At 49.5% G+C, this 10,806-nt stretch overlaps 1 pseudogene; it reads right to left on the bottom strand.

Annotated features, from left to right (window-relative positions):
- Positions 1-6,154: 6,154 nt before the first annotated feature.
- On the bottom strand, positions 6,155-8,526 carry LOC127924061 (E3 ubiquitin/ISG15 ligase TRIM25-like; annotated as a pseudogene).
- Between the last annotated feature and the right edge of the window lie 2,280 nt (positions 8,527-10,806).

Genomic DNA, 10,806 nt, shown 5'->3' with positions numbered 1-10,806 from the left:
AGAGATAGAGGGACGGACAGAGAGAGAGGGACGGACGAGAGAGAGAGAGGACGGATGGATGGACAGAGAGAGAGAGAGAGATGGATGGACAGAGGAGAGAGAGAGAGATGGATGGACAGAGGAGAGAGAGAGGACGGACAGAGAGAAAGAGATGGAAGGATTGAGAGAGAGAGAGAGAGAGAGAGAGGGACGGACAGAGACAGAGAGAGGGACGGACAGAGAGAGAGAGAGGGACGGACAGACGGAGAGAGGGAGACAGGAAAGAGAGAGAGACGGATGGACAGAGAGAGAGAGGGTCAGACAGAGAGAGAGAGAGGGACGGACGGAGAGAGAGAGAGGGACGGACAGACAGAGAGATAGAGGGAGGGACAGAGAGAGAGAGGGACGGACAGAGAGATAGAGAGGGACGGACAGAGAGAGAGAGAGAGGGACGGACAGAGAGAGAGAGAGGGATGGACAGAGAGAGATAGGGACGGACAGAGAGAGGGGAGAGACCGACAGAGAGAGGGAGAGACAGGGAAAGAGAGAGGGGACGGACAGAGAGAGGGACGGACAGAGAGAGAGAGAGAGAGAGAGGGATGGACAGAGGAGAGAGAGAGGACGGACAGAGAGAAAGAGAGGGAAGGACAGAGAGAGAGAGAGGGACGGACAGAGAGAAGAGGGATGACAGAGAGAGAGGGACGGACAGACAGAGAGAGAGGGACGGGACAGAGACAGAGAGAGAGAGGACGGGACGGACAAAGAGATAGAGGACGGACGGACAGAGAGAGAGGGACGAGAGGACAGAGAGAGAGATGGATGGACAGAGGACAGAGAGAGAGGATGGACAGAGGAGAGAGAGAGAGGGACGGATGGACAGAGGAGAGAGAGGGACGGACAGAGAGAAAGAGATGGAAGGACAGAGAGAGAGGGACGGACGGACAGAGAGGGACGGACGGACAGAGAGAGAGGGACGGACGAGACAGAGAGAGAGACGGGAGAGGGAGACAGGGAAAGAGAGAGAGAGGGATGGACAGAGAGAGAGAGGACGGACAGACAGAGAGAGAGGGACGGACAGAGACAGAGAGAGAGGGATGGACAGACAGAGAGATAGAGGGAGGGACACAGAGAGAGAGGGACGGACGGAGAGAGAGAGAGGGACGGACAGAGAGAGAGAGAGGGACGGACAGAGAGAGAGAGAGGGATGGACAGAGAGAGATAGGGGACGGACGGAGAGAGGGAGAGACGGACAGAGAGAGGGAGAGACAGGGAAAGAGAGAGAGGGACGGACAGAGAGAGGGACGGACAGACGGAGAGAGAGAGAGGGACGGACAGAGGAGAGAGGGACAGACGGACAGAGAGAAAAGAGGGACGGACAGAGACAGAGAGAGAGGGACGGACAAAGTGAGAGAGAGGGACAGACAGAGAGAGAGGGACGGACGGACAGAGAGAGAGGGACGAGAGAGAGAGAGAGAGAGAGGGACGGAGAGACAGAGAGAGAGGGACGGACAGAGAGAGAGAGGGAGGGATGGACAGAGAGAGATAGAGGGACGGACAGAGAGAGAGGGAGAGAGAGAGAGAGAGAGAGAGGGAGAGAGATGGATGGACAGAGAGAGAGAGAGGGATGGACAGAGGAGAGAGAGAGACGGACGGATGGACAGAGGAGAGAGGGACGGACGGACAGAGAGAAGAGATGGAAGGACAGACAGAGAGAGAGGGACGGGGACGGACAGAGACAGAGGGAGGGACGGACAGAGAGAGAGGGACAGACGGACAGAGAGAGGAGGGACACGGAAAGAGAGAGGACGGATGGACAGAGAGAGAGAGGGTCGGACATAGAGAGAGAGAGGGACGGACAGACAGAGAGAGAGAGAGGATGGACAGACAGAGAGATAGGGAGGGAGGGACAGAGAGAGAGAGAGGGGACGGACAGAGAGATAGAGAGGGACGGACAGAGAGAGAGAGAGAGGGACGGACTTGACAGAGAGAGAGAGAGGGATGGACAGAGAGAGATAGGACGGACGGAGAGAGGGAGAGACCGACAGAGAGAGAGGGGAGACAGGGAAAGAGAGAGAGGGACGGACAGAGAGAGGGGACGGACAGAGAGAGAGAGAGAGAGAGAGGGATGGACAGAGGAGAGAGAGAGGACGGACAGAGAGAAAGAGAGGGAAGGACAGAGAGAGAGAGAGGACGGACAGAGAGAAGAGGGATGGACAGAGAGAGAGAGGGACGGACAGAGAGAGAGAGGGACGGACAGAGAGAGAGAGAGAGAGAGAGAGGGACGGACAAAGTGAGATAGAGGGACGGACAGAGAGAGAGAGAGAGAGAGAGAGAGAGAGATGGATGGACAGAGAGAGAGAGAGAGATGGATGGACAGAGGAGAGAGAGAGAGGGATGGACAGAGGAGAGAGAGAGGGACGGACAGAGAGAAAGAGATGGAAGGACAGAGAGAGAGAGAGAGAGGACGGACGGACAGAGAGAGAGAGAGGGACGGACAGAGAGAGAGGGACGGACGGACAGAGAGAGAGAGAGACGGACAGAAAGAGAGAGAGGGACGGACAGACAGAGAGAGGGACGGACAGAGAGAGAGAGAGAGGGACGGACAGAACAGAGAGAGAGGGATGGACAGACAGAGAGAGAGGGACGGGGACAGAGAGAGAGAGGGACGGACAGAGAGATAGAGAGGGACGGACAGAGAGAGAGAGGACGGACAGAGAGAGAGGACGGGATGGACAGAGAGAGATAGGGACGGACGGAGAGAGGGAGAGACCGACAGAGAGAGGGAGACAGGAAAGAGAGAGAGGGACGGACAGAGAGAGGGACGGACAGAGAGAGAGAGAGAGGGATGGACAGAGGAGAGAGAGAGGGACGGACAGAGAGAAAGAGAGGGAAGGACAGAGAGAGAGAGAGGGACGACAGAGAGAAGAGGGATGGACAGAGAGAGAGAGGACAGACGGACAGAGAGAGAGAGGGACGGACAGAGACAGAGAGAGAGAGAGGAGAGAGAGAGAGAGGGACGACAAAGAGAGAGAGAGGGACGGACAGAGAGAGAGGGACACAGAGAGAGAGAGAGAGAGAGAGAGAGAGAGAGATATGAACAAGACGGACAGAGAGAGAGAGAGATAGAGGGATGGACAGAGAGAGAGATAGAGGGACGGACAGAGAGAGAGGGAGAGAGAGAGAGAGAGAGAGAGATGGATGGACAGAGAGAGAGACAGAGACAGATGGACAGACAGAGAGAGAGAGATGGATGGACAGAGGAGAGAGAGAGGACGGACAGAGAGAAAGAGATGGAAGGACAGAGAGAGAGAGAGAGAGAGAGGGACGGACAGAGACAGAGAGAGGGACGGACAGAGAGAGAGGGACAGACGGAGAGAGGGAGAGACAGGGAAAGAGAGAGCGGATGGACAGAGAGAGAGGGGTCGACAGAGAGAGAGAGGGACGGACAGAGAGAGAGAGAGGGATGGACAGACAGAGAGATAGAGGGAGGGACAGAGAGAGAGAGGGACTCCTGCAGAGAGATAGAGAGGGACGGACAGAGAGAGAGAGAGGGACGGACAGAGAGAGAGAGGATGGACAGAGAGAGATAGGGACGGACGGAGAGAGGGAGAGACCTGGAGAGAGAGGGAGAGACAGGGAAAGAGAGAGAGGGACTGACAGAGAGAGGGACATACAGACAGAGAGAGAGAGAGGGATGGACAGAGGAGAGAGAGAGGGACGGACAGAGAGAAAGAGAGGAAGGACAGAGAGAGAGAGAGGACGGACAGAGAGAAGAGGGATGACAGAGAGAGAGAGAGGACAGACAGAGAGAGAGAGGGACCACAGAGAGAGAGAGAGAGAGAGAGAGGGACTTCCAAAGGAGAGAGAGGGACGGACAGAGGGAGAGGGACGGACAGAGAGAGAGAGAGAGGGGACGGACAGAGAGAGAGGGACGGACAGAGAGAAAGAGCGACGGACAGAGAGAGAGAGGGACGGACAGGGAGAGAGAGATAAAACAGAGAGAGAGATAGATATACTTGACATTTGAGAGGGATGGACAGAGAGATAGAGAAACAGAGAGAGAGAATAGGTGGACAGAGAGAGAGAACTCTGGTGAGAGAAGACGACCACAGGGAGAGAGATAGGGACACTCCCAGAGAGACAGAGAAAGAGAGAGACACGGACAGAGAGAGAGAGAGACTCTGACAGAGGAGAGAGAGAGAGGGACTTGACAGAGAGAGAGAGACGGACAGAGAGAGAGAGAGAGGGACCTGGACAGAGAGACAGAGAGAGAGAGACGGACAGAGAGAGAGAGGGACAGGCAGAGAGAGAGAGAGGGACGGACAGAGAGAGAGAGAGGGACAGACAGGAGAGAGAGAGGGACGGACAGAGAGAGAGAGACGGACAGAGAAAGAGAGACAGACAGAGAGAGAGGGACGGACAGAGAGAGAGACACGGACAGAGAGAGAGAGAGAGAGAAGGACTTGACAGAGAGAGGGACGGACAGAGAGAGAGAAGGACGGACAGAGAGAGAGAGAGAGCGAGAGAGAGGGACCTCAGAGGGAGAGAGAGGTGGACTCCTGACAGACAGAGAGAGAGAGGGACAGACAGAGAGAGAGAGAGAGGGACCTCCCTCCTGGACAGAGAGAGAGAGAGAGGGACGGACAGAGAGAGAGAGAGAGGGACGGACAGGGAGAGAGAGAGGGACGGAGAGAGAGAGAGAGAGGGACAGAGAAAGAGAGAGACAGACAGAGAGAGAGGGACGGACAGAGAGAGAGACACGGACAGAGAGAGAGAGAGAGGGACGGACAGGGAGAGAGAGACGGACGGATAGAGAGAGAGAGACGGACAGAGAGAGAGACACGGACAGAGAGAGAGAGAGAGGGACGGACAGAGAGAGAGAGAGAGAAGGACGGACAGAGAGAGAGAGAGAAGGACGGACAGAGAGAGAGAGAGAGGGACGGACAGAGAGAGAGAGAGAGGGACGGACAGAGAGAGAGAGAGAGAGACGGACAGAGAGAGAGAGAGGGACAGGCAGAGAGAGAGAGAGAGGGGGACGGACAGACAGAGAGAGAGAGGGGACAGACAGAGAGAGAGAGGACGGACAGAGAGAGAGAGAGAGGGATTTATACAGGAGAGAGAGAGGGACTAAGATAGAGAGAGAGAGACTGACAGAGAAAGAGAGAGACGGACAGAGAGAGAGGGACGGACAGAGAGAGAGACACGGACAGAGAGATAGAAGAGAGAAGGACTGTGACAGAGAGAGAGAGAGATAGGACAGACAGATAGAAGAGAGAGGGACGGACAGAGAGAGAGAGAGAGGGACTGGACAGAGAGAGAGAGAGAGACGGACAGAGAGAGAGAGGGACAGGCAGAGAGGAGAGAGAGAGGGGGGACTACAGACAGAGAGAGAGAGGGACAGACAGAGAGAGAGAGAGGGACAGACAGAGAAAGAGAGAGACAGACAGAGAGAGAGACAGACAGAGAGAGAGAGGGACTGATAGAGAGGGAGAGAGGCACGGACAGAGAGAGAGAGACACGGAGGGACAGAGGGAGAGAGATAGGGGAGGGACAGAGAGAGAGAGAGAGAGAGAGGGAGGGACAGACAGAGAGATCTGAGAGGGAGAGTCTGGACAGAGAGAGAGAGAGAAAGACGCACAGAGAGAGAGAGAGAGGGGGACTGGACAGACAGAGAGAGAGAGGGACAGACAGAGAGAGAGAGAGAGGGACAGACAGAGAAAGAGAGAGACAGACAGACAGAGAGAGAGACAGACAGACAGAGAGAGAGGGACAGATAGAGAGGAGAGAGGCACGGACAGAGAGCCTGAGAGAGACTGAGGGACAGAGGGGAGAGAGAGGGAGGGACAGAGAGGCAGAGAGAGAGAGGGGAGGGACAGACAGAGAGAGAGAGAGGGGAGAGTCACAGAGAGAGAGAGAGAGAGAGAGATAGAGAGACGCACAGAGAGAGAGAGAGAGAGAGGGGGACGGACAGAGAAAGAGACAGAGAGAGAGAGACAGACAGAGGGACGGACAGAGAGGGACGGACAGGACAACATAGTGATTGAGATGAATAGTTTCCCATTGTTAATTTGGCATATCACATGTAACAAGACAGTTTAGTTACCTGGAGGAAAATGGATGTGATCCTCTCTGTGTGAGAGCTGCTCCAGCTCAGTGCTTCTCTTAAATACCTCAGCTCAGCCATCTCCTGCTTCAGTTGCTCCAGGAGTCCTTCAGCTTGACTCACTTGAGCCTTCTCTGGGCTCTGATCAGCTCCTTCACCTCAGAGCTCCTTCTCTCAATGGAGCGGATCAGCTCAGTAAAGATCTGATCACTGTCCTCCACTGCTGACTGTGCAGAGCACTGAGAGAGAGAGAGAGAGAGAGAGAGAGAGAGACAGAGAGAGACAGAGAGAGGGAGAGACAGAGACAGAGACAGAGACAGAGACAGAGAGAGAGAGAGAGAGAGAGAGAGAGAGAGAGAGAGACAGAGACAGAGAGAGAGAGAGAGAGAGAGAGAGAGAGAGACAGAGACAGAGACAGAGACAGAGACAGAGACAGAGAGAGAGAGAGACAGAGAGAGAGAGAGAGAGACAGAGAGAGACAGAGAGAGAGAGAGAGAGAGAGAGAGAGAGAGAGAGAGAGAGAGAGAGAGAGAGAGAGAGAGAGAGAGAGAGACAGAGAGAGAGAGACAGAGAGAGACGAGAGAGACAGAGAGAGAGAGAGAGAGACAGAGAGAGAGACATAGAGAGACAGAGAGAGACAGAGAGACAGAGAGAGAGACAGAACAGAGCAGAATTAGGCCGATACCCACTAATTATCAAAATCCAGAAAAGAGACGTTAAATTCTATAATATTTTTTATATATTTGTTCAATCATGGTTTACACCTCTAAATCCTCCTATCTAACTCAGTACTTCTGAGAAAATAAAAGAGTCCTACTAACTTCTAATAGACCCTCCCCCACCCCCCAAATCACTTCCAAGTGTAATGTTTACTGTTAATTTCTGATTGTTTATTTCACTTTTGTTTATTGTCTATTTCACTTGCTTTGGCAATGTAAACATATATTTCCATGCCAATAAAGCCCTATGAATTTAATTCAATTGAGAGAGACAGTTCCATTTTAATGTATAGGGGACATGAGTCAGTCATGGTTACTCATGGTTATGTGATGAGGCAGCCCAGTTGGTTACATGAACCAGTCTATTCTCTGAAGGGGACCAGACAGCCTGTTCCCAACAGTGGGGTCAGTGGGATTGGATAGGGGCCTCTCTCTCTCTCTCTGACTGGAGGAGAGAAGTGAAATGGTGTGTCTCATCTGGTCAACAATACTCACCTTGAAAGACTTCACAGCCTGTTGGAGCTCCTTCAGCTCCTTCTCTCTCTCCTGGAATCTCTGCTGACCTTCTGCTGACTCATCCCCAGCTGCCTCTGTGGAGAATCACTCTTCAATGAGCTATCAAGCTTTATTAGTCCAGTAGATCAATAGTATAGTAATGTGACATAGTACCCATAGAGAGGAAGGTCTACAATCCTGAGGAAGTCCCTTTACAATATGATATTATGTTCTATGTGAATGATTATAGTTTTTATGGTAGGACTTCATGTATCAAGGGCCTGAGACTGAACTTTGGACTCATAAAAGGCCATTCAGAATGATAATAGTGTTTGACTTTAGAAAATGGTGATACATTTGGAGAATCTGGGTCAACATATCTATATATACTCAAGGTTTGTGTTCATATTTGTTCTGCTGTGGATCCATTTCATTTGTATATAATATAATGATCTCATATTGAAACAGATTTAGTTCCTACTGTATCTTTAATTCTTTGTTTATCAGACAGCCACCAACAAGTTGTTTTGGTCTTACCTGTTTCTCAGTCCTCTCTGCTGCAGCTGACACTGTATCATGGCCTTTATGTCCATACATCACACACAGCAGACAGATACACTGCTGATCGGTACGACAGTAAACCTCCAGCAGTTTGTCATGATGAGAGCAGATCTTCTCCTGTAGCTGTGCGGTGGCTTTGACCAGCTTGTGCTTTTTCAAAGCAGGAAATTCATAGTGAGGTTGGAGGTGAGTCTCACAGTAAGAGGCCAGACACACCAGACAGGACATGAGGGCTTTCTGCTTTCTGGTCCCAGTGCAGAAATCACACACCACATCTCCAGGTCCAGCATAGCACAGAGCAGGAGGGGGAGCAGCCTGGAGTCCTGTCTTCCTCAGTTTCTCAACCAGCTCAGCCAACATGTTATTTTTCCTCAGATTAGGCCTTGTAGTGAAGGTCTCTCTGCACTGAGGACAGCTATAGACCCCTTTCAGAACATCCTGGTCCCAGCAGCCCTCAATACAGCTCCTACAGTAACTGTGTCCACAGGGAATAGTGACCGGCTCCTTCAGTAGATCCAGACAGACAGAACAACAGAACTGGTCCTGGTCCAGCAGAACTCCTTGCTGAGCCATTTGGACGGTTGTTCACTCTCACACAGACAGACGACAGAGAGACTCAGATCAGTTTCGTTTCCTCAGAAGAGAGTTTGTGGGAAGGGGAGGGACTTCCTGGTTCTGCCAGAGGGGTGGGGTTAGAGGGAGGGAGGGGTTAGAGGAATGGAGGAAGAGAGAGAGGAACTGCATGCAACAGCAAGAGGGAGACAAATAGTTTTGTTCCAAGGTTAGAGCCCTTAACATGGAACAAATGACATAATGAATCTTAAAATGTGAGTTATTAGAATATATGAAGGGTAACAGTTTCAATGAAGTACGTATGTATCATTATTTTAATGACTTTTATAATGCCTCATAATACACCTATGTGTTGTAATTAATCAATAAGGCCTGAGGAGGTGTGGTATATAGTTAATATACAGTACCACAGATAAGGACTGAGGAGGTGTGGTATATAGTTAATATACAGTACCACAGATAAGGACTGAGGAGGTGTGGTATATAGTTAATATACAGTACCACAGATAAGGACTGAGGAGGTGTGGTATATAGTTAATATACAGTACCACAGATAAGGACTGTTCTTAGGAAGACACAACACGGTGGAATTATCAGTTAAAATACAAATAATTGTATTGGTCGATAATGTATTTATCAATGTTATGGAAATGCTGGTGTTCCTGGTTAATATACAGTACCATCAGATAATGCTTGTGTTTCTAGGTGTGGTATATATTAACAATGCAGTACCCAACAGATAATACTGAGGAGGTGTGTGTTTATAGTTAATATACAGTACCACAGATGCTTGTGTTCTGGCTCCAACAGTGCAGTAATAGTCTAATATACTTGTGTTCCTGGCTCCAACAGTGCAGTAATATCTGACAATGCTTGTGTTCCTGGCTCCAACAGGGCAGTTAATATCTAACAGTACCAACAGATAATATCTGAGGATGTGTGGTATATAGTTAACATACAGTATCAACAATGCTTGTGTTTCTGAGGAGGTGTGGTATATAACAATTAATATACAGTATCAACAGATAATATCTAAGGAGGTGTGGTTTATAGTTAACAGTACAGTACCATCAGATAATGCTGTGGAGGTGTGCAGTATATAGCTTGTGTTTCAGTACCACAGATAATATCTGAACAATGTGGTATATAGCTAATAGTACAGTAATATCAATAATGCTGTTCTTAGACAAGACACAACAATGCTTGGATTGAGAATTATCACTGCTTCAAAAATACAAAATGCTTTAATTGTATTGGTCGTATTCATGTTGTTTCCTCAATGCAGTAATATCTAAAATGCTTGTGTTTCTAGCTCCAACAGGGCAGTAATATCTAACAATGCTTGTGTTTCTAGCTCCAACAGGGCAGTAATATCTAACAATGCTTGTGTTCCTGGCTCCAACAGGGCAGTAATATCTAACAATGCTTGTGTTCCTGGCTCCAACAGGGCAGTAATATCTAACAATGCTTGTGTTCCTAGCTCCAACAGGGCAGTAATATCTAACAATGCTTGTGTTTCTAGCTCCAACAGGGCAGTAATATCTAACAATGCTTGTGTTCCTGGCTCCAACAGGGCAGTAATATCTAACAATGCTTGTGTTTCTAGCTCCAACAGTGCAGTAATATCTAACAATGCTTGTGTTCCTGGCTCCAACAGTGCAGTAATATCTAACAATGCTTGTGTTTCTAGCTCCAACAGGGCAGTAATATCTAACAATGCTTGTGTTCCTGGCTCCAACAGTGCAGTAATATCTAACAATGCTTGTGTTTCTAGCTCCAACAGTGCAGTAATATCTAACAATGCTTGTGTTCCTGGCTCCAACAGGGCAGTAATATCTAACAATGCTTGTGTTTCTAGCTCCAACAGGGCAGTAATATCTAACAATGCTTGTGTTCCTGGCTCTCAGAGGGCAATATCTAAAAATGCTAAAAGAAAATTCTAGCTCAAGCATTGCATAGATATAGATATAATGCTTGTTTCCTGGCTGAACAGTGCATGTAATAGAACAATGCTTGTGTTCCTGGCTCCAACAGGGCAGTAATATCTGAAGAATGCTATATGTACAGTAGTAGGGCAGTAAATAACAATGCTTGTGTTTCTAGAACAGGGCAGTATATCTAACATATGAAGTGGACAGTAGTAGTTAAACAGGACAGGCCTTGACTAGCTCTAGAGGGCAAATACATAAAAAGTAAAAGAAAATATTAGGACAGGCCTTGATAGATATAGATATATATACTGTTTAGACAGTAGTAGTTATATAGACAGGCCTTGGAGTAGAATACAGTATATCTGACATATAGATATGTACAGTAGTAGTTAAATAGGACAGGCCTTGACTAGAATACAGTATATACATATGAAGTGGACAGTAG

This window comes from Oncorhynchus keta, unplaced genomic scaffold (genome assembly GCF_023373465.1).
Source record: "Oncorhynchus keta strain PuntledgeMale-10-30-2019 unplaced genomic scaffold, Oket_V2 Un_contig_3606_pilon_pilon, whole genome shotgun sequence".
Classification (NCBI taxonomy): domain Eukaryota; kingdom Metazoa; phylum Chordata; class Actinopteri; order Salmoniformes; family Salmonidae; genus Oncorhynchus; species Oncorhynchus keta.
This window is presented reverse-complemented; position numbering and strand designations above follow the sequence as displayed.